General features: G+C 37.2%; 1 protein-coding gene and 1 long non-coding RNA gene across 10 annotated transcripts in view; both read left to right on the top strand.

Annotated features, from left to right (window-relative positions):
- Positions 1–24,935, top strand: part of KCNQ5 (potassium voltage-gated channel subfamily Q member 5) — a 616,433-nt gene that overhangs the window by 112,708 nt on the left and 478,790 nt on the right. The gene's annotated exons all lie outside the window — the stretch shown is intronic.
- LOC134735425 (uncharacterized) overlaps positions 2,671–24,935 on the top strand; it is a 70,796-nt gene continuing 48,531 nt past the window's right edge. Inside the window, exon 1 of the long non-coding RNA XR_010118527.1 lies at positions 2,671–24,935. This exon is cut by the window's right edge and continues 14,083 nt beyond it. This is a non-coding gene — a long non-coding RNA (uncharacterized lncRNA).

Raw genomic sequence — 24,935 nt, 5'->3', positions numbered from 1 at the left:
TGTTTCACTTCTAGCTTTGCAATTTACTGGAATGTGGAAAGAAAAGAACATGATTTATTTATATTTAAAATGGAAATAATAATGGTACTTACTCTTAATTATTTCAGGATGAAGTAAGATTTCAGGATTAAAGTCTTAGAGTACCTAACACATAGTAAAAATTTAGTATGTGTTAACTTATTAATGGTAATTGGTATCTAATTTTCTTTTTTATTTGTTTCTGTTCTATACTATGAATCTTGATATACCTGTTACTTTATATATGGCAATAATATGAGAAACAGAAGGAATAATACTGGATAAACATCTAATATTTAATGTTATGCTTTGCTATCATATGCGTTATAGGATATAAATCTCACAGACAGGGTTTGCTGTTGGAGCAATGCTCATGCAATGAATGTGTGCAAGAAACACATGAAGTCTGCCTAGGAACCTCTATTCTCCCCTCACTTTTTTTACTGTTTTCTTCTCCCTTTTCCTTCCTTTCTTTCTTTCATCACAGGTGATCATATAAATAGTTTGGCATCAAGTATTTTAAAATCCATTGGATTTTGGAGCAATTTTTCAAAAAAAATCTATGATTCAATACATTGCCATTCATCATTACCTTCCCTTTACAACCTTTCATGCTATTTTAGTGCAGATGAGAACTCTCCTATTGTAGCTAATTTGAATTCATTTTTCAAATGAGAATTCATGAGCTACTATGCTAAAATTAAGGTCTGTTACATCTTCTGCACTTCCATTGTCTGCTAATGTTGTAATATGATTTTTAAGTAATTGACTTTCTTTCGACATGCTTTCTTCTTTAGAAACTCAGGCTTATTTGTAAATCTTATCTCTATAGATGTTTATGTATTTTATATAGATGTTTTCTCTGTGGTTTGTTCCCTAATTATTTTAGAGAGTCTTGGAATTATTTATTTATTTATTTATTTATTTTTATTTATTTATTTATTTTTTTTTTGAGACAGAGTCTCGCTCTGCCGCCCAGGCTGGAGTGCAGTGGCGCGATCTCGGCTCACTGCAAGCTCCGCCTCCCGGGTTCACACCATTCTCCTGCCTCAGCCTCTCCGAGTAGCTGGGACTACAGGCGCCAGCCACCACGCCCGGCTAATTTTTTGTGTTTTTAGTAGAGATGGGGTTTCACCGTGGTCTCGATCTCCTGACCTCGTGATTCGCCTGCCTCGGCCTCCCAAAGTGCTGGGATTACAAGCGTGAGCCACCGCGCCCGGTGGAATTATTTATTTTTATGTAAGACATACAAAATAGCTCCATATGACCAAGGAAATGTGATACAAAAATGCTAGGAAAACTTGGTAGTAATACTACTTTTGTGGTTAAAGGCAAGGAAGGGAAAATCAAGCCAATTCCTATAAGAAGAAAAAAGTATACTTGAATATACTAAATAGATGCTCCTTGTCATCTAATATTTTTAAAGCAAAGAAAAATTACCTCTTCTTTTTTCTTTTGCTTCTTTTATTCAAAGAAAGACATAATTTTATAACTAACTTACAGGATTAAAGTTACCTGAAAGGCAATTGAGAGTTTCCCCTTTGACCTGTGGGATAGTCAGTTCTTTGTGTATTCTTCCTAGAATACAAAAGGGGTAATTGCAGTGGTTGTAAGCTCCCCCTAGAAACTTTTTCTAGTAGCCCAGTGCCTTGGAAATTGTCCATGAACTTACACACACACACCACATGTGTGTTTAATATGAGAAATGGAGGATTCATTTGAAAAACTATAAAACATGTGCTCTGTTGAGAGATTTATGCCCCTCATGTCCCTCCTTGGCCACCGTGCATGAGTGCCATGGCTGAGAAGTAAAAGTCAGAGCTGAATGAAGCCCACATTATGGACTTGACGACCTGTGGTTTTACTCATGAATAAGCAACAACTCATGCTTGTACAAAATGCCTGTTTGTCTGGGTCTCTCTCAGTTAAAAAGAGGTATTTTAAGTCAAATAGAAAATATATTGTTTAACTTACCATAGGCTTCAGTGCAGAAATACAAGTCATATATTAGTTCATAACATGGTTGCATTAGAGAAGGGAAACCATATAAAAATTCAACATAATTCTAATAATGTCTTGGTTCACCCAAGATAAAATTAACCACCTATCTTAAAGAATACACTATGTTAAAAATTTATTTCTTATGTACTAAAGTAAGGATGTATTTATTACTTAGAATTTTTTTCTGTTTTTCCCCAAAATGTGGTTTCTATAAAAAAAAATCTTACTAGAGAACTTGGTATCCTTTCAAATAGACTTTTTAATGCAGTATGAAATTATATTATAATCTAGTTGATGACAAAATTACATTGAGTTATATTAACTATTAATATATATATTCCTGGCCGGGCGCGGTGGCTCACGCTTGTAATCCCAGCACTTTGGGAGGCCGAGGCGGGTGGATCACGAGGTCAGGAGATCGAGACCACGGTGAAACCCCGTCTCCATTAAAAATACAAAAAAATTAGCCGGGCGTGGTGGCGGGCGCCTGTAGTCCCAGCTACTCGGAGAGGCTGAGGCAGGAGAATGGCATGAACCCGGGAGGCAGAGCTTGCAGTGAGCCGAGATTGCGCCACTGCACTCCAGCCTGGGCGACAGAGCGAGACTCCGTCTCAGAAAAAAAAAAAAAAAAAAAAAAAAAAAAAAAAATATATATATATATATTCCTCAAATCTGTAAGCTCTTAATATCTTTAATGAAGATCAAGTAGTAATCATTTTTCCTATGCTTGTACAAGTTTCCCCAAAAGTGATTAATCATATAAATTGTTGTTTTGGGGGGAATTCCATAGATTAATTTAAAAGTAGTATATGTGGGGGGACATTTCTTGAAGAAGTGCAGTAGAAAAAGAGAATTTCTATAAGAATTATTTTTAAAGGTTGAACTCACAGAAGTAGAGAGTAGAATAGTGGTTGCCAGAGGCTGAGGGAGGGAGATGGAAAGGGAAGGAGAATATGTTGATCAAAGAGTACACAATTTTAATTAGGCAAGAGGAATAAGCTTTAGTGGTCTGTTGTGCAGAATGGTGACTATAATAAAAATGCATTGTATGTTTCAAACTTGCTAAAAGATGAGATTTTAAATGTTTTCACCACAAAAAAATGGTCAGTATGTGAGGTGGCAGCTTTGTTAATTAGCTTGATGTAATCATTCCACAGTGTAAACATATATCAAAACTTCACATTGTCTCCCATAAATATATATAATTATTACTTGTCAATTAAACATTTTTTAAATGATTGTGTTTAATCACCAAAGATAGTGTCTTTTATTCTTAGTAACAACCTCCATTTTGGATTAGAATATTTGAATTTTATAGTGAAAATAATCTACAAAATCAGTTATGCATTTATCAGATAGTTTATAACAAAAAATGGATGCATCACAGTCATAGCTTTCTTAGCACAGTTTTCTGAAATGACTTAATCCCAAAGTAATTTACAGGCAGACTAAATGGATTTATTATGTATAAAAATCCTCATCTCACATTATCTAAGAAAAAAATTAACATTTGGTAAAAAAAAAATTAATTCACAATAATAACATGAGCCCTTACACTTATCAGAAAAACCCAGGTATTTACAAAGTATAGATAAAAATCTGTTTTTTTTAATTTTTTTAAATTTTTTCTTTCTTTTTTTTTTTTTTTTTTTTTTTTTTTAGATGGAGCCTGGCTCTGTCACCCAGGCTGGAGTGCAGTGGCGCGATCTTGGCTCACTGCAACCTCCACCTCCTGGGTTCAAGCAGTTCTCCTGCCTCAGCCTCCCGAGTAGCTGGGACTACAGGTGCCCACCACCATGCCCAGCTAATTCCCTGTATTTTTTTTTAGTAGAGATGGGGTTTCACTGTGTGAGCCAGGATGGTCTCGATCTCCTGACCTTGTGATCTGCCCGCCTCAGCCTCCCAAAGTGCTGGGATTACAGGTGTGAGCCACCATGCCTGGCCAAAAATCTGTTTTTTAATATTGCCATATTCTCACAACAAACAGCTTCTTTTCATAAATTTTAAAGTTCAAGGTAAACAGGGCACCTTTAAAAAATCCTGTGAAAGGTGACTGCCAGTGCAGGCATGGCAAATAGGGGGAGATGATGAGATGATTAAAAAAGAATGGAGAACAGATTATGAATGTTGTTGAATAAATGCAGAAAAAATTTAATATTCTCTTTAATTCTCTTATGTAGTTAAAGGAAAGAAAGAACTGTGAGGAATAAAATAGAGAGGATACAAAAAGCAGGAGCAAAAACAGATGAAAGCCTTAAGTTCTAATGATTTTTTAATTTTTTTCAAATTGTTTTCGAGATGGGGTCTCACTGTGTCACCCAGGTTGGAGAGCAGTGGCGTGCACAAAGCTCACTGCAGCCTTAACCTCCTGGGCTCAAGCAATCTTGAGGCTTACTTATTAAAGATAAACCATTCAGATCACTCTTAGTCGTGACATGCACAGAAGTGATTTTTTTGTTGTTGAAATATAAGTCAGTTGGTTAACTACTATAATACTTCAGTAAGGATTTCAGTCCTTAAATGTGAAAACACTTTCTTAAAATTGAGTAAATGTAACTACTAATTTTAAACTGTGATGAACCATATACCCCATGTAGCACAGCAGGGTCTCAGTATGACCTGCCGTGGGGGTAAGAGGGACAAAAAGTGAGAGATGTTCTGAGCAGTAACTTCTCACATAGTCACTTCTAGCTCCTGGGCTAGAGATTCCTACTCTACATCTCGATCAAGATTTATGAGGAAATTAAAAATGCAGAAAATGTCAAGCCCATCTCTGAAGTATGATTCCCAGTTTGTATAAGATTGTCATCTCATAATATCTAAACATTATTCTTCATATTAAAAAAGTTTTCACATGAAAATTCAATCACGGCATTTATGTACTCAGTGTCCATCCCTCTCAAAGAATATCCCTGTTGTTTTCTGAGGGGCAGCTACTTTGATTTCACAATTTTTCTGGATTTTTTTTTTACTTTTGTAGACATATAGCAGTGATTTACAATGATTGCCTCTAAAATAATTTAGAATCAATAGCTAGCAACTGGTACTCCTTCAGTAATGCCTCAGGTTTCTGGATTGGTGTGTTAGTTAGCTGTTGCCACGATAATACTGCATAATACATTACCTAAACCTGAGGGATATTCAGGAAGTATTTATTTCTTCCTCTCAGTTTGGCTGGGGTCAGCTGAGGTTTGGCTGATCTAGGCTGCCTTCAGCTGGGCTTGGCCTTAAGTTGCAGGTTGGTTCTAGGTCTACTGCACCTTGATTTCATTATTCTTGAACCAAGAGCTCTATAAGGCAGAGTCTTCCCATGGCCTTAAGTTGCAGGTTGGGTCTATGTCCACTGCACGTTTATTTCATTCTTCTTGGGCCAGGAGCTGTATGAGGCAGGGTCTTCTCATGGCAAAAGGCAGAGTAAATGCACCAAAACCCAACCTGGCAATAACGTTTTAATCCTCTGCTAGTGTACTTCTGCTAACATACTATTTGTCAGCAAAAGTCACATGGCCAAGCCTAATAACAGTGAGGAAGGAAAATATCCTTTGATTCTAGTGGTAGGTTATGCAAAGTCATATAGCATATGGTATAGCTATGGGAAAGAGTATTAGAAACGATAATGCAATATACCATGTTCCACCTTCTGGATCACAGTTATTCACATGCCACCCACACACAAAATAGCTTACGTCTGTCTCATTTTATATATAATTTTAGGAAATTCTCATACTTTTAATCATAAGTATGAAATCAAGTTCAAACTCCAGGATCTCATTATTTATACCTATTCCAGATGCAGTTCTTCTTGATCTGGAGGCCTGTTAATTTAAAAGACAAGTTATCTAATGCCCCACAACACACACTCCCAACATTTAATAGTGGAGTACTTTGTTCTGTGTGCTGCTCATTGTCCACCTTTTGAATAGAATGTTCATTGTGATGATCCTGTGAACAGTCCATTCAAAAAGGGGGACAATGAGAGGCACACAGCAGTCATTGGTCCATAGGAATTCTGCAAATTGCCAGGTCTTCCTATTCTGGAGGAAGGTAATGTTCTTTGATTAGGTATTACTTCTGTTCCCTGGAAATTAGCTAGAGAGAAAAAGAGGTTGTATCAACACTTGCCTTGGTGGATGTATTCAGAAGCCATCAGGGTCTTCAAGACAAGCAAAGAAAAAAATTTCCTTTTGTTTTTGACATTTTCTGTACTTCATTAGTATGACATCTCCTGGTACATAACTACCCAGGTCTTGAGATTTCCAAAGTTCTCAGTGATATGATCTTTTCTTTCTTTATCTTACTAATAAATACTTATTTAGGTTTTTGCCTAGGTAGCATATTTTAATGACCCAAGCATCAAAAAGTATGCAAATGTATAAAGTGAACATGTACTTCCCAATATATTTTTATTTTTCTTATCTTTTTTTACACACATAATAGTAGTATACTATAGGTACTGCGCAATATTCTTTTTTTCACTTAATATATATCATAGATTTTTCCATATCAGTGCATTAAGAGCGCCCTCATTTTTTAGAGCTATATATTATTCCATTTAATGGACATATCATTATTTATTAAAGGACAATTAAGATGTTTCCAGTGTTTTTCTATTATAGATAATTGTTGCAATGACTAATCTTGTATGTGTGTCTTTTCACACATGGGTTAATGTATTTGTAAGAAAAAAATTATAAAAGTGGAAATGTAAAGTCAAAGGGTTTAGGAGGTTTTGTTTTGTTTTGTTTTTCTGTCACCCAGGCTGGAGTGCAGTGGCACAATCTTGGCTCACGGCAACCTCTGCCTCCTGGGTTCAAGGGATTCTCCTGCCTCAGCCTCCGAAGTAGCTGGGACTACAGGTGTGTGCCACCACACCTGGCTAATTTTTGCATTTTTAGTAGAAACAAGGTTTCGCCATGTTGGCCAGGCTGGTCTCAAACTCCTGACCTCAGGTGATCCTCCTTGCTGGGATTACAGGCGTGAGCCACCATGCCTGGCCTGGTTTATGAGTTTTTAATTTTAAAAGAAACTACTGAATTGCCTTCAATAGAATTTGTAACAATACTTAACTCCCACCAATAATATAAAGAGGGCTTCTTTATCTATAATCTTGTCAACAGTGTGTCAAACTTTTGGAATTTGCTCAGTGAAGTGAAAATGAAGTTGCTTTTCCTTTTTATGCATGAGAGAGAACTTATTTCAGGTATTAAAGAAGTTTTTGCATTTTTCTAAACTAATTTATTTTCTTATACTGGGCCTATATTTTACTGGGTTGTTGGCTTCTACTGCCTTCAGTAGATGTTAGGGCTAGGCACAATGACTCACACTTACAATCCCAGCATTTTGGGAGGCCGAAGTGGGAGGAACCTTTGAGGCCAGGAGTTTGAGACCACCTTGGGCCACATAGTAAAATCCTATCTCTAGAATTAAAGAGTTAGCCATGCATGGTGATGTGAACGTGTACTCCTAGCTACTCAGGAGGCTGAGGTGGAACGATCACTTGAGCCCAGTACTTTAAGGCTACAGTGAGCTATGATCACACCACCGCACTGTAGCCTAGGTGACAGAGCAAGACCCTGTCACTATATAAAGAAAGAAATAATAAATAAATAAAAGATAAGTGAATATTTTGTAGGACCTGCATATATGCCAAGGAAATTAGTCCTTTTTAGGTTAATTGAATTGTAAATATTTTTCATATTATTGACTTTACTTATATTTTAAACAACTATTTGGTTTTTTTGGTTTTTCTTTAATATGGATTAATTTATTAGTTTTTCTATTATGGCTTTTAAATTTTAGGAAATAGAAAGACCTTCCACCACTTTGAGGTTATAAAAAGAATTCTCCTGTACATTTATTCTAGTACTTTTGTTATTTAGTTTTGTTACATTACTCTCTGATCCTTTTAGAATTTGTTCTGGTATAATGTAAGATAGGGATTCAACTTTTTTCTGTATGGCCACCCAGTTGTCTTAGCACCATTTATTGTATAGCTCATCTTTTCTATACACATACGAAATGCCACCTTTATCATATACCAAAATTTCATTTATTTTTTGTGTCTGTAACTTTATATTTTGCTTCTTAAATTTACATCTCTATTCATGCAGTAGCTTCATATCATTTTAATTACTGAGGCTTTATGGTGTTTTATGTGGTAGAGTTACTCATTCTTCATTGCACTTTTTTCAGAATTTTCCTGGCTGCTCTTGTTTGTTTCTTTTTCCATATAAACTTTAGAATGAGTTTATTTTGTTCTGAGAAAAAAAAAAAGTGTTGACGTTCAGGGTGCCATTACATTTACAAATTAGCTGTGAAAGGATGAATGTTTTTATGGTACATTTTCTTATCCAAGAACATAGTATGCATTTCTATTTATGTATTTTATGTCCCTTAGAAGCATCTTAAAAGCTTTCTTCATATGGTTCTTGCATATTTCTCATTAAGTGTTTTTCTCTTTCTGATTCTATTTATGGTTTAGCATATGTGATACTAAAAAGGAAGGACTCCAGCTGTTTTAACCCTGGCTCTACCTCCAAATTCCCACAGATCAGAAGAAACAGATAGATGTTATAAGTAAGCAGATACAAGTTTTAAGTGAAAATGAGGGGACAGGTGGGTAGAGATAGCATATTGGGTACTAACTAGTTTTTGTCATCCTAGCCAAGGAAAGCCACCAGATTTGTCTGGCACACACAACACGGGCAAAGCACAATGGAGATAGAAAGGTCTCAGAAGGCAGAGCAGTTGTCATTTAGAAGCAGAAAAGCAGTGGATCCAAGAATTTTTATTAGGCTTGGCTCCATATAAAAGCTATCCCAAATAACAGTGTCTTTCACACAATAAAGGTTTATTTTTCTCTCATGTAAATGAGTTATGAGTATAGGCATTCCAACACTGTTATGGGAATAACTTACACATCTGTGATTCAGGCTTCTTTTTTTCCCCTCATTACTACCTTTAGTGTGTGATCTCCATCCTCAAGTTTGCCTCATGGTTCATGATGGCTGCTTAAGCTCTCACCAACATGCACATTTCAGGCATGAGGACAAAGAAAAGAGGAGTTAGGAAAAATGTGTGTGCCTTCAAGCGAAGCCAGTTCTCTTCTAATACTTTTCAAGAAGCCCCACTCTGTCACTCATCTCCTCCTTAAGTGTACAAGAGGTTGCTCCCAACAATATAGAGATTCTGTTACTAAGGAACAAGGAGAGAATGGATTTTGGGGAGACAACTTCCAGTCCTGCCACGAGGAACAAACCTTCAAAAAATTATATCCTCCAAACGTGTTGAGAAGTGAGAACGAAAATACCAAGAAGAAAATAGGAAAGTGAATGAAATGAGTACAGTTTAATTAGTTAACATGTTTTAGAATAATTTAAGACAAACTAATGCTCAGAAAAACCTGAGCTAGATATTGCTGCTCTGATTTCGTAGTTTTTGAACTTGAAAATGTTTTCAAGAGTAATTGAATCACATGTTCCCTTTTTTCCTTTGGAATTGGAACCTCAGTAAGGGGTTAAAATACAATCCCCAACGAGTACAGTTCGTACAGGGGTCACAAAGATGATTAAGACATAGTCCCTGCCTTGAGTAATATGCAATCTAGTGTGGAAGGCAAATAGATACAGAGATACTTCTAGTGTGGAGTGAGGAGTGATCTGATAGAGGTGAGCTCAGGGTAAGAGGGACTACATGTTACAGGAACCTGAGGAAGCCTGAGTAGGGGAGTAGCATTAGGAAGGGGAGGGGAGGTGGAAATTGCACTAAGTCCCAAAGGATCAGTTGCAGGGGAGGGTGTGGATGTATATGTGGGGAGGGGAGGAGGTGGTGGGAGGATAGAATTAGTTAGCTAAAGAGAAGAGCCAATGGGCAGAGAACTTGCCCAGCAAGAACAGAGTATGTGAAGTCTAGCAAGTGAAAGAGAGCACTGTTTATTCAAGGGCTTTGCCCACTCTTATGTCTATCTTCAGTTGGGAATGACTGAAGAGATGAAAGTGGAGAGGAAGCCACTGGGACTGGATCATAAAGGGCCTTTGGGACAAACTACTTGATTTTTCCATTATGCTTGAGTGCAGGAATCACTGGAGGACTTGAAGCAGGGATGTGATGTGCTCAGACTTGCATTTCAGAAAAATGAATATAGAGGCACAGTGAGAATGGGTTGGAGGTCAGCAAGATTCAAAGAAAAGGGTAGTAAAGAGGCACAGTAGACAAGAAATGATGAGGGCTTAAACAAAGTAAAGAGTGGCAAGTGACTTGCAAGTCCTTAAGGCGGGAGAAGGGGGAAGAAACTATAGTATTTGGCATGGACTGAATCAGGAAGTGGGGAAAATTGGGGAAAGAAAGGAGGAGGATGCTCTAGTTTCTGTCCTGGACAACTATGTGAAAAGTATTACTCTTCATTAAGAAGTGAAAACAGGAAAGAGAGTAGATTTTGTAGCAAAAATAAGGTGTGTTCAGTTTTCTGTGAAATGGGGTTAAGATGCTAGTTGGACATTCACATGGGACTAGAGAGGGTTTGAACTTAGGAAAAGAACTGGGCTGGAGAAATAAGTTTAAGGGTAGCCTTAAGCCATGCTGTGACTAAGCCACGGTGAGTAGGGTAGGGTGAAAGGAGGACAGAACTATGAATATACAACATTTAGGAACAGGAGGATGAGTGAATAAAGGAGACAGAGAAGGAACCAAGAACAAGGAGAAGTGAAACTAGGCAATATTAGCACTGTAGAAGTAAAGAAAAACACTTCAAATACTATAGATGTCAAGTAAAGTAAGAGCCACCATACTTATTGGATTCAGCCATAAAAAGATCATTGAGGAACAACGCAAGGTAGCTTTAGCAGAAAGATAAGGATGAGGAGTGCATGAGCACCAAGGAAGATAAATGTAAAATACTTTCAAGCAGTGATGCTCATTGAGTTAGGGAGAAGTTAGACTTTATATCCATCTTTTTAAAAATGGAAGAGTCATGAGCAAGTTTAAAGCCATACAAAGGTGAGAGACAGACAGTATAAGAAAGGGAGGAGATGCTGAAGCAAGTTTCTGAGAAGTTAGCAGCAGGAGGAATTTGGAGAATATGTGAAAGGATTAATCTTGAACCTCCAGTGTAAGAGGAAGAAAGAAAACCTGGATAAGTGTGGCTAAGAGGCTCCTAAGTACTGGGGAGGACAGCAAGGACAGCAACTGTACGTCTTAATGCGTTGTTTCTAATGGGTAATTGAGGAATGAGTTGCCTAGGAACAGATCCTGCATCAGTCCTGCAGCCCCATGAGGCTGAAGATTTCGAATTTGTGCTTCCTCCAGTCCATGTGGCTATGTCATTTTCTCCATTAGTGCTCTGCTCAGCAATTCAGGTATAAGGTAGCTGAGAACAGTTTGATTTACACAGGGTTGAAGTTCTCCCAAACAGGTGTGAAGGGAGGACAAGGGGACAAGGAAGGACAAGAGACTTGTTGGTTTGGGCAATAAAGTGGCTACATTGGAAAGAAAATGAAGACAAAAGACCAACATGGTTAATTCTGTGGGATGGGCTTAAGATTAGGTCTTGCTGATATTTAAAAATTAATTAAAGTCAAAGTGAGAAGCGAGCTGTAAGTTTGATTGCAGAGGAGCTTTGTAATACTGTGATTTCCCTCTCAAGTTCAAGACTGAAAAATGTTATTTAATTGAATGTTAAATTGTTATTGCTTGATCCAAAATGAGTTAGTCTCATATGAATAATCAAATATTATCATAATATATTCCTATTTAAAATATGGTATCAAGTGCTTAACACAAATTTTTTAAATCCTGTTCAATAACTAGTTTTTTTTGTTTTGTTTTGTTTTTTGAGATGGAGTCTCTCTCTGTCTCCCAGGCTGGAGTGCAGTGGTACGATCTCGGCTCATTGCAAGCTCTGCCTCCTGGGTTCACGCCATTCTCCTGCCTCAGCCTCCCAAGTAGCTGGGGCTACAGGCACCCACCACCACGCCCATCTAATTTTTGTATTTTTAGTAGAGACAGGGTTTCAACTAGTATTTTCTTAAATGTAGCATTGAAGTTATAGCTGATTTCATTTGATGTTTGAGACTTTTAGTTGTGCTGTGGTTTCAAATCCCCCTTTTGACACCCAGTTAAGATTAATCTTTTTTTACTTATTACTTACAAGCTATTATTCTACTTCATAGGCATATAACTTTTTATTGCAGTTGAGCCCAGAAAAACTGGTGGATGATGTTGCAATTTATATATCACAAACTGCAATAATTTTAGGTTCTGTCATATAATTTTAGTAATTTTATTTAAAATTTAAGATTACCCAGTTTAGGCCCTGTAGTAACAGAATAACTTCTTCAGAGATCAATTTTCTCAGCTATAAAATCAAGGGACTAGATTGCTTGTTAATTCTAATTCTATGATTCTTTATTTTAATCTTATTTTCAATTTCACTTTAACTTCATGATAATTCTAATATCAGTCAGTTAACTGTGCACAGTTACAAATTCTATAACTCAGTCTCTAAGCCTTCTACATTGGCACAAGATGAAGGCCATTGGTTAGAAGAGAAGTCAAGTGACTACTTGTGGATAGTTTAGCAAATATCTAACATACTGGGGAAAAATTCAAGATGCAAAACTTGCTGTTGGGTAACTTGGTGATCAAAAAAACTCTTTTCTTAGACTAAATATCTAATGACAATTGATTATTATAACCTATATTTAAACTTAAAACTAACAGTATCTATAGGATGGTTCTCCTGAAAGAATTATATGGTTCAGGACTTGTATGGACAAGGCTGCACCTTCAGAATTAAGTATTTTATTTCAGCAGAATCCAATATGAAAATTACCATTTCTTTCAAGAAAAGTGTTGAAGACATTATTTGCATTTTAGATGTTTTCAAATGGCATATTCTGAAGACTAGGTTGAAGCCATTGTTATAATAAATAGCTTCCAATGTTTCTCTTAAAAGAGTTATTCTTTTTATATACGATAGAGTACTACTAATATTTTTAATGTCTTAATAATGCACTAAATATAGTGTCTTTAAACTATCTTCATAAAAAATGACTATGTATCTTTAAATAATCAAAGAAAAATCTTAATTTTTAGAACTATTTTTCATTTATTTTTAAAACTTAAAGTTTTGAATTAGTGAGTTTCAAGCACAATACAACTTGTCATTCCTCTATATTTAGAATTCAGATTATTATTGATGACTATTAGTTAGAAGGGTCTTCTATTAAGCAAATGGGATTGTTTTTATTTTTAAGGTTTTTATAAATGTAGTCATTTTAGATGCTTTGAAAAATGAAGGAGCTTTCATCTCTCTTCTAATTTGTATAAAAGCTTTGTTTATATAACAAGTAGAAATTTAACATTTTTCAAAAATTAATTCAAGATGGATTAAAGACTTACTTGTTTGACCTAAAACCATAAAAACCCTAGAAGAAAACCTAGGCATTACTATTCAGGACATAGGCATGGGCAAGGACTTCATGTCTAAAACACCAAAAGCAATGGCAACAAAAGCCAAAATTGATGAATGGGATCCAATTAAACTAAAGAGCTTCTGCACAGGAAAAGAAACTACCATCAGAGTGAACAGGCAACCTACAAAATGGGAGAAAATTTTTGCAACCTACTCATCTGACAAAGGGCTAATATCCAGAATCTACAATGAACTCAAACAAATTTACAAGAAAAAAACAGCCCCATCAAAAAGTGGGCGAAGAACATGAACAGACACTTCTCAAAAGAAGACATTTATGCAGCCAAAAAACACATGAAAAAATGCTCATCATCACTGGCCATCAGAGACATGCAAATCAAAACCACAATGAGATACCATCTCACACCAGTTAGAATGGCCATCATTAAAAAATCAGGAAACAACAGGTGCTGGAGAGGATGTGGAGAAATAGGAACACTTTTACACTGTTGGTGGGACTGTAAACTAGTTCAACCATTGTGGAAGTCAGTGTGGCGATTCCTCATGGATCTAGAACTAGAAATACCATTTGACCTAGCCATCCCACTACTGGGTATATACCCAAAGGACTATAAATCATGCTGCTATAAAGACACATGCACACGTATGTTTATTGTGGCACTATTCACAATAGCAAAGACTTGGAACCAACCCAAATGTCCAACAACGATAGACTGGATTAAGAAAATGTGGCACATATACACCATGGAATAGTATGCAGCCATAAAAATGATGAGTTCATGTCCTTTGTAGGGACATGGATGAAACTGGAAATCATCATTCTCAGTAAACTGTCGCAAGGACAAAAAACCAAATACCGCATGTTCTCACTCATAGGTGGAAAGTGAACAATGAGAACTCATGGACACAAGAAGGGGAACATCACACTCTGGGGACTGTTGTGGGGTGGGGAGATGGGAGAGGGATAGCATTAGGAGATATACCTAATGCTAAATGACGAGTTAATGGGTGCAGCACACCAACATGGCACATGTATACATATGTAACAAACCTGCACATTGTGCACATGTACCTTAAAACTTAAAGTACAATAATAAAAAAAAGAAATTTAACATTTTTCTAGCATTTTTAAATAAATTTGAAAAACTACTTAGACAATATGATTTTTTATCTTTTTAAGCTAAATAACTTAAAAACAAGTTTTTATGGTAGAATGTGTATAGCTAGTGTAGCAACTTCAAAACTGGATATTTCTTTTATTTTTGTTTCTTTTTTTGTTAATAGTCTTTTTTAAGAACCATGAAACTCACAATTTAAGATTCACACACATATGTGCATACACACACACACACACACACGCACACACGGATTCCCCAATTCAAATTTTTAACATAAGATTTGTGACACTGACAATTTTTGTCAGAACATACCAAAAGCTCTAAAATATCTCATCCCTTTGACCCTTGAATTCTATTCCCAGGAGTATAACCCAAGAAAACAAGAAAAATGTTTCTGTACAAATAATTTTAGCAGTGTTATGTATGATATTAAAAAGTGGCAGCAATCTCAATGTCCAATAATAGGGGGCATAATTGAGTAGATTATGGTTCAATAGTAGTAGTGTGGATTACATTGACAAAAAAATGATGAATATAAATTGCTAAGAAAAAATATGATAATCTGCTTATGAAGTAATATAAAATGAGAAAGTGTAGAATTAACAATATAAATTATGCTTACATGTAAAAAAAGATTTCAAAGGAAAAAATTTACATAGGCAATATGTAAAGGTGGAAGTATTAATTTCTTTTTAAAAATACTTTAAATTTGATGTGACAGTAAACATATTTGTAATAGAGAGCTTTTAAAGAATGTCAGCTGTATGATGAATAAACAAGGTTTCTTTTTTTTTTTTTTTCGAGATGGAATCTCACTCACTCCATTGCCCAGGCTGGAGAACAGTGGTGCGATCTCAGCTCACTGCAACCTCCTTCTCCTGGGTTCAAGTGATTCTCCTGCCTCAGCCTCCCGAGTAGCTGGGATTACAGGCATCCGCCATCATGCCCAGCTAATTTTTATATTTTTAGTAGAGGCGGGATTTCACCATGTTGGCCAAGCTGGTTTGAACTCCTGGCCTCAAGTGATCTGCCCACCTTGGCCTTCCAAAGTTCTGGGATTAGAGGTGTTAGCCACCAAGCCCAGTCAGGTTTCATATTAGTAGTGACAGTGTGGTCATAACTTTCATCATATATATTATTTAATGTTAGTAAAATATTTATAATAAAAGAAGAAAAACGTAATTGTTATGATATGTCTAATCAGCAATCAAACAAAGCTAGCACTGCCTCTGATGGGACAACAATATACAAAGGATAAAGGTGTGTGACTTCTAACCAGAAAACACAGGTGATTTTTTTTTTTTTTCTCTTAGAAAACCACCAGCCTGGTGCAGTTAGAAGCATTTCCTGAGAGTGTCTGAGAGAAGGCTTGGGTGGACATTGGAAGGTGGTGTTCTATCTGCCAATTTTGGCTCATTAGTAGGGCTTGATATCAATTTAGTGGATAGAGAACTACATATTGGTTTTTGTTTGTTTACTTTTGTATCATATATTTTGGAAACTTTTCCTTTTACATTTAAATGCTAATGAAATCACATTCCCTATTGACTTTCTTATATTTGTACTTTATCGTAATACTTATAGGTAAGTATTGTTTCATGAAACTTGTCTCAGTTTTATCTGCAGGGAAGGTGCAAGGTGAAGAGGTAGAGGGGCAGAGGAGAGGAAAGGAGAGCAAGAATATAAAATTTGTTACTTGGGGCCGGGCACGGTGGCTCACGCATGTAATCCCAGCACTTTGGGAGGCCGAGGCGGGTGGATCACGAGGTCAGGAGATCGAGACCATCCTGGCTAACATGGTGAAACCCCGTCTCTACTAAAAATACAAAAAATTAGCTGGGCGTGGTGGCGGGCGCCTGTAGTCCCAGCTACTCGGGAGGCTGAGGCAGGAGAATGGCATGAACCCAGGAGGTGGGGCCTGCAGTGAGCCGAAATCGCGCCACTGCACTCCAGCCTGGGCGACAAAGCAAGACTCCATCTCAAAAAAAAATAAATTGTTACTTATGGTTTGGGTGAAAAAACTTTGAAAAATAATACCTTACAGGGCAAAAATAATCTGTTGACAAGACAGGACTCAAAATGTTGACTTTCCAGGTTTCTCAGATTCAAAACAGCCTCAGGCCCTTGTGACCTCATTCGCCAGGAGAAGTTCTTGGGCTGCTTTCAATTCCCAGAGACTTCATTATAGAATCTGGATATTCTGGTGTGTAAAAAAAATGTATTCTCTAAATTACTATAAATATATTAAAATATTATATTACACGTTAGGTTCTCAACGTTGTCCATTTACTATTTTTTAGTATATCTAAAACAGTATGCTAATAAACTGGTAAGATTTTCAGTTTACATATTCTTTATAATATCTTATGTTTCTTTATTTCTTTCTGCTGTTGTATTGATTTATGACATTATTTTCCATGGTCAATTACAAGAATTTGCATGGTAGCATAGAAAAAAAAAAATTAAGGCCGGGCGCGGTGGCTCACGCTTGTAATCCCAGCACTTTGGGAGGCCGAGGCAGGCGGATCACGAGGTCAGGAGATCGAGACCACGGTGAAACCCCGTCTCTACTAAAAAACACACAAAAAAATTAGCCGGGCGTGGTGGCGGGCGCCTGTAGTCCCAGCTACTCGGAGAGGCTGAGGCAGGAGAATGGCGTGAACCCGGGAGGCGGAGCTTGCAGTGAGCCGAGATTGCGCCACTGCACTCCAGCCTGGGCGACAGAGCAAGACTCCGTCTCAAAAAAAAAAGAAAAAAAAAAAAAAGAAAAAAAAAATTAAGAAATTAGGGCAACCAAGTTGTCCTTCAGTAGGTGAATGGGTTAATGAACTGTGGCACATTCAGACAATGGAATATTATTCAGGGCAAAAAAAAAAAAAAGATCACATCATGAAAAGACATGGAGGAACGTTCAATGCATATTACTAAGTGAAAGAAGCCAATCTGAAAAGGCTATAGGCTGTATGATTCCAACTATATGACATTCTGGAAACGGCAAAACTATAGGGACAGTTAAAAGATCAGTGGTTGCCAGGGGTTAGGGAGAAGGAGGGATGATGAGGCAGAATCCGGAGGATTTTTAAGACAATGAAACTACTCCATGTGATACAATTATTATGTAAATACGTTATACATTTGTCAAAACCCATATAATGTACAACACCATGATTGAACCCTAGTGTAAACCATGGACTTTGGGTGATAATGATGGGTCAGGGTAGGTTCATTGATTGTAACCAATGTTCCAGTTTGGTGGGGGATCTCAATAGTGGAGAAAGCTGTACCTTGTGTGGAGCCACGGGGTATATGGGAGCGCAGTACTTTTGCTCAATTTTGCTGTGGACCTAAAAGTGCTCTTGAAAATAAAGTTTATTTTAAATAAAAAAAGGAGTTATGAATTAATATGAGAATTGCAAAAAGGATATAATTGTGGGGGAATATAGAAATCAGCTACATAATTCCATGGAGTAGCTCTACTGAAAGTCTAATGATAGTGCTATGTCCAAAGGACTGAAGCAACCATCTGTGGTGTGCTATGGGGGCCAACACAGAAGACAAGGAAAAAAATCTTAAATTTTACCATATCCTGTTCTATCAATGACCTTTCTACCAACTGCCTATTTTAGTTTTACTCTGCTTCATCTCTATTGCTTCTGAACTTCCTTTTCGTTTCATAACAGAAACTCTGAGCCTTTGCCGCTTCACTAAATTTCATTTTAAAACTTATTCTTTCTTAGAAATGATAATACAGAAACCACTTTTACAAATACAACATTTAAAGAAAATCACAGTCACCTAAATAATTTGTTTCTGTATCAGAGAAGGCAGTGGAGCTACAGACGGTCTGTTCAGTCAGCTGAGGATTTAGGACTGAAGAACTGTTAATTCCCAAAGCGGCTCTACTGACTATTCGATAGTCCCAGGACCTGAAGTCTTTCAGAGTCTGCTTCATGCACTATAAATATATAAAATGAGAAAATAAAATTAATTGTTGTGTTTTAAGAATATAGCACTGTAAGTTTAGGCTATTATATTAATTATCTGTCTCTGGGTAACAAGATACCATAAACTTGGTGCCTCGGAAGCACATAAATTTATTATCTCACAGATTCTTGGGGTCAGGAGTGTAGGCAAGACATACTTGGATTATCTGCTCAGGGTCTCACTTGGTTGAAATCAAGGTGTTGGCCACTAACAAACTGAGGTACCAGAGAAATTGTTTTTCCAAGTGTTTATTACAGTAATCCCCTAGCCTTCTCAATAAGTTTCAGTGTCTTCCCTGGGTAGTGACATTGCAGAGAGCTACTGTCATTTTTCCAACTATCTTCAGTTCAAAAATATTTACTAAGTACTTCTTATTTGCCAGTTTAAAGCATTGGAAGTAAGAGACAAATCAGAGGACCTGTTCTCAGGGAACATATGATCTACTAGCAAAGCAAATTGGGGGAATGATGTGAAGGGAAACCAAGTCTGAGTCATTTTGAGAAGAGGATGGAAACTCAGAGTGGCTGTCAGGTTCAATTTGTCTTGAGAGAAACTTCCCCACTAGTGAGTAACTAAAATTCTCTGCAGATGTTACATTTGCCATGAGTACCTGTTACATTTGGAGACTGAAGCAGTCTGCAGAGGTTATCCAAATTGAAAGCTAAAATGAGATTCTCAAAGAAAGATTAAGTCCAAATAGCAATTTTATAGTAGGGTTTGTGGAGGATCTGGGGAGAGATCACAGGCAATGGATATAGTTGAGCGATATAGTTGTATTCACCCAGCCCATAAGGGAGATGAAATTCTGACAAGAGTATCATAGAGTGAATGAAGACTTCTCCAAGCACAGTTATGCAGATGGATGAAAAGATTCTAGGAAGTTGGATTGTGTGCTGAAAGTGTCAGCAAGCTGCTGGTGCCATTTTATGCCCTGAACCCTATAGGTACATCCATAAGGATTTCAGCTGCTAAGCCCTTAAGTCCTGTTAGTGCTTGTCTCCTTCTCCAGTATCCTTTACCTGCCCTCTAATTATGACTTTATTGATGCTGATTGAGCATCTTTTGGGAGGGAGACCTAGGAATTGTTCTGAGTTGTTCAGTGTGTTTGCAGTGTAATGATCCTTGGTGCCAAAGTAACACCATTAGAGGGCTCTTTCCTGGGGAAAAACTTAAGTGTCAGGATGACATTGGTCACCTATAAATTAGGGAAGAGAGTGCAGATGAGAATTCAGGTGAAGTCAATGATGTCTTGCCCTTTTCCTGAGGGCGAAATACAGGAGTTGGGATGTTTAGAAAAGCTGAATAGGCAACGAGTTGATCTTTGATTGGCATGAGGTTGAATGTCAGATTGCCCAGTGAAAGTGTTCTGAAAAGAAGCTCCATGGTTAAGGTGTCAAAGTGTCACATCAGTGAATACAATGTTTCCTTTTCTGTGGGTTTTCTAATAATAATGAACAGCCAGGAAGATTTTGTGCTTTACTTGCAGAGATGGCACCCCATGACTTTCTATCACCTTTGGGAGCCAGCCTGTAAGAAAGAGAGTCCCAAAGGTGAAGAGGCTCTCTCTCACCTGGGAGAGTAGGCGTCCCAATGTCTCTTAGGGCAGTGCTTCTCAAACTTATATGAGCATATGAATCACCTGGGACTCTTACTAAGATGCGGGGTCTGATGTAGTAGGTTAGAGAGGTGGAGGAGGTGAAAATAAAAATTTGCATTTCAAACAAGTTTCCAAGTTATTCAGGTGCCTCTGGTCCATAATCTTCATTTTAAGTAACAAAACTTTGGAGCATTAGAATAGGAAAGACATACCTTAGATGATGTTATTGTGGCCTTGATATACTATAAAGCCACAAAATGAGAGGAAACATAGCTTACCCCATTAGCTGATGTATGAACTAATAAAAGAACGATTCAGGATCACTTACAGATCTATGAGAAAAAAACAAAACCCAAGCAAACAAACATGCTTCCCGGTGGTAGTTTCTGTCTTTTCTTAAGAATATGTTATAAAAGAACAGGAAATCTGGCAGTTGCTAGAAAGCAGACAAACCTAACTCCATTGTCTCCTAAGTCTGAAGGACATAATCTTCTGTTTTAAGTTTTAGGGGTCACTTAATACCAGATGGTTAAGTAACTTGGTCATGCTACTACCCACAACCTACCCGCTTCATGCCCTGCCATTGAGCCTATACCTCCCACTGGCTCTCAACTGCCTTCATAGCCAGGAAGATTTTGTGCTTTACTTGCAGAGATGGCACCCCATGACTTTCTATCACCTTTGGGAGCCAGCCTGTAAGAAAGAGAGTCCCAAAGGTGAAGAGGCTCTCTTTCACCTGGGAGAATAGGGGTCCCAATGTCTCTTAGGGCAGTGCTTCTCAAACTTACATGAGCATATGAATCACCTGGGACTCTTACTAAGATGCAGGGTCTGTATGCCTTCATACAGTAATACTGGAAGCAACTGAAGGTTTATTCGCTTGGGGGTGAATTCTATACTTAGTGATCAAGTATTCTAGAATGACTTGTGGTGGGGGGAAAGGTTGAGAATCTCTCTAGGAGTGGAGTCACAGTGGAGCCCTGGTTAGAAGATAGCTTCAGTATTCTTTATTGTAAATAGGTTATTTGAATTTTTAATGCCATGCAATTCAAGGATCGCCACATAATTTGGGTTCTCTTAAACTTAATGCAGTGAAACTTTCCTTGTGTAATAGATGCTTTTGTAATGCAATCTTGGAAATAGTTTTCAAAGTTCATAAGGGTTGCAAAAGTTCTACTTGATCTGCTCGCATATACAATTGTTCCTTTCCCTGCTCCTCTTTCTACTGCTATTTATATCAGCTGTCCTCCAGGAGATCAGTTTTCTTCTCAGTATCTGATATAAATAACCACAGTTCTCTAAGCATGGTCTGTTCAAAATTTCCAGGTAGTTCATGGACTGATATCTGGTTAACTGTATTCATGATGTGGCAGTGACATGCATTTGTTACTAATATCCATTAATACTCTTTATATAAAATGCAATAACAGTTACACCCGACCTCAATGATATATTTATTAAAAACCCTGCTATTTTTAATGGACAGGTAAGATGAGTTTGAATACTGTAGGGTCATTCAGAAAGAAGCAGCAGTGATATTCCTTTAGGCCATGCCCTTGAGTTGAAATTTTCCCTGAGAGTCAACTCCAAATGCAGAAATGAACATAATGTACCCAATAGAATGTGGCTGTCTGATTTGCCCCAAGCCTGTTCAATATCTTTCAGACCGAAGGAGTGTGGGCTTCTGCTTATTTTCATGTTCCTTATACTGTAACTAAAAGAAACCAGAAATATTCTTGCTTCTTTGAAAATATTACAGATAATAAAAACTGGAATACAAAACTCTCTTTTCAGGAGTGAATATTGTTTTTAGCTTAAAATTGCCCATGCGAAAGGCTAGTCAGTCTAGCTTCTGCAAAAAATTCTTCAAAAACCTTTGATCATTTTAACCATTTTAGGTGTATTTTGAGCTAAAATGCACTCTTGACTTCAGGTAATGCAGCGGCAGCCATTAAATACTTAGAAGATTTAAAGGTCAAACTATGGAACAGAAGTAGAAGTTTTAACTATATAAATAACAGCATTAATAAATAGGCTTTAGTTTTTCTCCACTGGTAATGAGTCAAAATATTATTAAATATAATTAATGAAATATTTTATAATGTGCATTATGTATTTTAAATATTTTTCATTTTAGTCATCAAAACAATTTAATGATTTTAATAGAATTTTAATGGATTTACGCTAACATTACCAAGCAGCTTCATAATTTAAATTTTAAAATGAATTTGTAGCAAACACAAACCCATTTTATTTTTATTTTATGTTATACAATATAATGGATGACAACAGAATGTAATGGCAATTTTTCAAATCCAATTTATTAACGTCCCTAGTGGTGACCATACCAAGATTATGCTGCAGTAAACCCTTTTAAAATCTAAATCCTTTCCTTACTATTAGGTCCATGCTTATATTCACTTTGTATCTATTACAAACAACTTACAAGGAAAGAATGCTGGAACTGGATTCAACCTCTGGTTTGTATTCTTACCAGGTCTATTGACACTGAGTCTTAGCTTTCTCTTTGACGAATTGCGGACTCTAATCTGTACCTTGCCTATTTTTTGGAGTAGTATTAACTGAGGTGAAAATAAAGTATTAGATGTGACATGAATTTTTATTGTATCTTTCATGGTAGACTGACTAGGTTTTGCTGCAGTAACATAAGAAAAACAAAGCCCCAAGTCTCAGTGAATATAATCTTAGCCCATAGGCCGAAGTTCATTTCTCCCTCATGCTTCATGTCTGCAGGAGCTCAGCTTGTAATCCCTTTGAGACCCAGCCTAATGGAAACCCCATGTTAGCATGTGTTTTCATAATCACCAGGTTAGGGAAAAGATACTGGTAAATCATGCACTGGCACTTAAAACGTTCTACCGGAAATGATACCTCTGCTCCCACTCTGTTGGCCAAAGTAAGTCACATGGCCACACAGGTAAGCTCAGAGTAGGTGGGAAAGTGCATTCTATCAGGAGCCTAGAGGGAGAGGGGAACAGGCATATCTACGATGAGATCTAATGACTATCACAGGTATTTAAATGTAAAACTGTAATCTATTTATCCTGTGGTGAATTTAGTGGAGAAATTATTTTTGCCTTGCAATGGTAAGGAGGACTGTTATGTAACTTTCTACTATGAATTATAGATATGTACTGCCATCTACTTCTCATCTATTGAGAAGGGGAGATGTTCTGATATGAAATAAATAAACATCAGAATATTTTTTTCACAATATATGCACTATTATGTTTCTATCAGTAGGAAGAGACAGCTATACAAAAGTGAAATAGAAAAAATGGTAAGAGGGCCGGGCACGGTGGCTCATGCCTGTAATCCCAGTACTTTGGGAGGCCAAGGTGGGCGGATCACCTGAGGTCAGGAGTTCGGGACCAGCCTGGCCAACATGGTGAAACCCTGTCTCTACTAAAAATACAAAAATTAACTGGGTGTGGTGGTGGGAGCCTGTAGTCCCAGCTGCTTGGGAGGCTGAGGCAAGAGAATCACTTGAACCCGGGAGGCAGAGGTTGCAGTGAGCCAATATCGTGCCACTGCACTCCAGCCTGATGACAGAGCGAGACTCCATCTAAAAAAAAAAAAGAAAAAGAAAAAGTGGTAAGAAAGGCAACAGAGGTACAACAGATTTGCTGAGAAATCCTATAGTTAGAATGGGGAAGGTTTTTTGGGAAACATAAGTTAAGGACTGGATATTGAAGCCTGGAATGGATATGGATTTATGGACAGGAAAGGATGATCTATAATACAGAGAAGTATAATTCAACACAGAAATTCTGATTTCCAGGCTATTACTGGAATACACTATTTCCAGGCTATTAATGACTACATTTATGTTATTTTTTGCTAAAATATCAGGACCTTTTAATCTAATGACTCAGCTCTTCTGTGTCTGTTTTTCTTGCACTTTGCCTTATTGCTTTGCCATTTAAAAATCCAGCCATGAAAGGGATTTTGGAAACTGTGTTCTTTTCCATGTATGTAATTACTCCTTAAAACTGAAAAGATCAATTAGGAAATTATTGGCTCCTTCATACTTCTTTTACCACCTCTATTTATTAATTGATTGAATTGGGTTCGCCAGGCTTAGCTCTTTAATAATCAGATCAATAAAAGATTAAATGTTTAAATTAAGTGAGCACATGTAACTTTCACACTCCTTGCAATTTCTAGGAGCCACATCCAGTCATTCAGGATTGTCAGTCAGTAACGGCAGCAATCAAGGCTAGAATCAGAGTACTTGCAACTTTTCATTCTTTTTCCTAAACTTCAGCCTACATTTATGGGAATAATAATGCAGCCATGCTTTCCTCAAACTCAGTTTATATTTTTGTTTGAAACTAAAGCAGCTTTTTGAGACAAGAATTAAGATTGTTGCACTGATGCTAGTCATAGTGAATTTCTAACCCTTCTAACCCTTCTTAAAGGAGATGGTCGTATTTGTTTCCTTGGGCTGCCATATCAAATTACCACAAACTGAGTGGTTCAAAAGAACAGAAATGTATTCTCTCACAGTACTTGATGCCAGAAGTTTGAAGTCAAGGTGTGTCTGAAGGTCATATTCTTTCTGAAGGTTCCAGGGAAGAAGGCTTCCTTGCCTCTTCCTAACATCTAGTGGTCCCTAGCAATCCTTGACGTGTGTTGACATGTAGCCGCCTCACTCCGGTCTCTGCCTCTGTCATCACATGGCTGTTTGCCCTCTGTCTCCCCTGTATCTCTAACTCCAAATTTCTCTCTCCTTATAAGGACACCAGTGGTTGAAATTAGGGTC

Source organism: Symphalangus syndactylus, chromosome 2, assembly GCF_028878055.3.
Source record: "Symphalangus syndactylus isolate Jambi chromosome 2, NHGRI_mSymSyn1-v2.1_pri, whole genome shotgun sequence".
Lineage (NCBI taxonomy): Eukaryota > Metazoa > Chordata > Mammalia > Primates > Hylobatidae > Symphalangus > Symphalangus syndactylus.
This window is presented reverse-complemented; position numbering and strand designations above follow the sequence as displayed.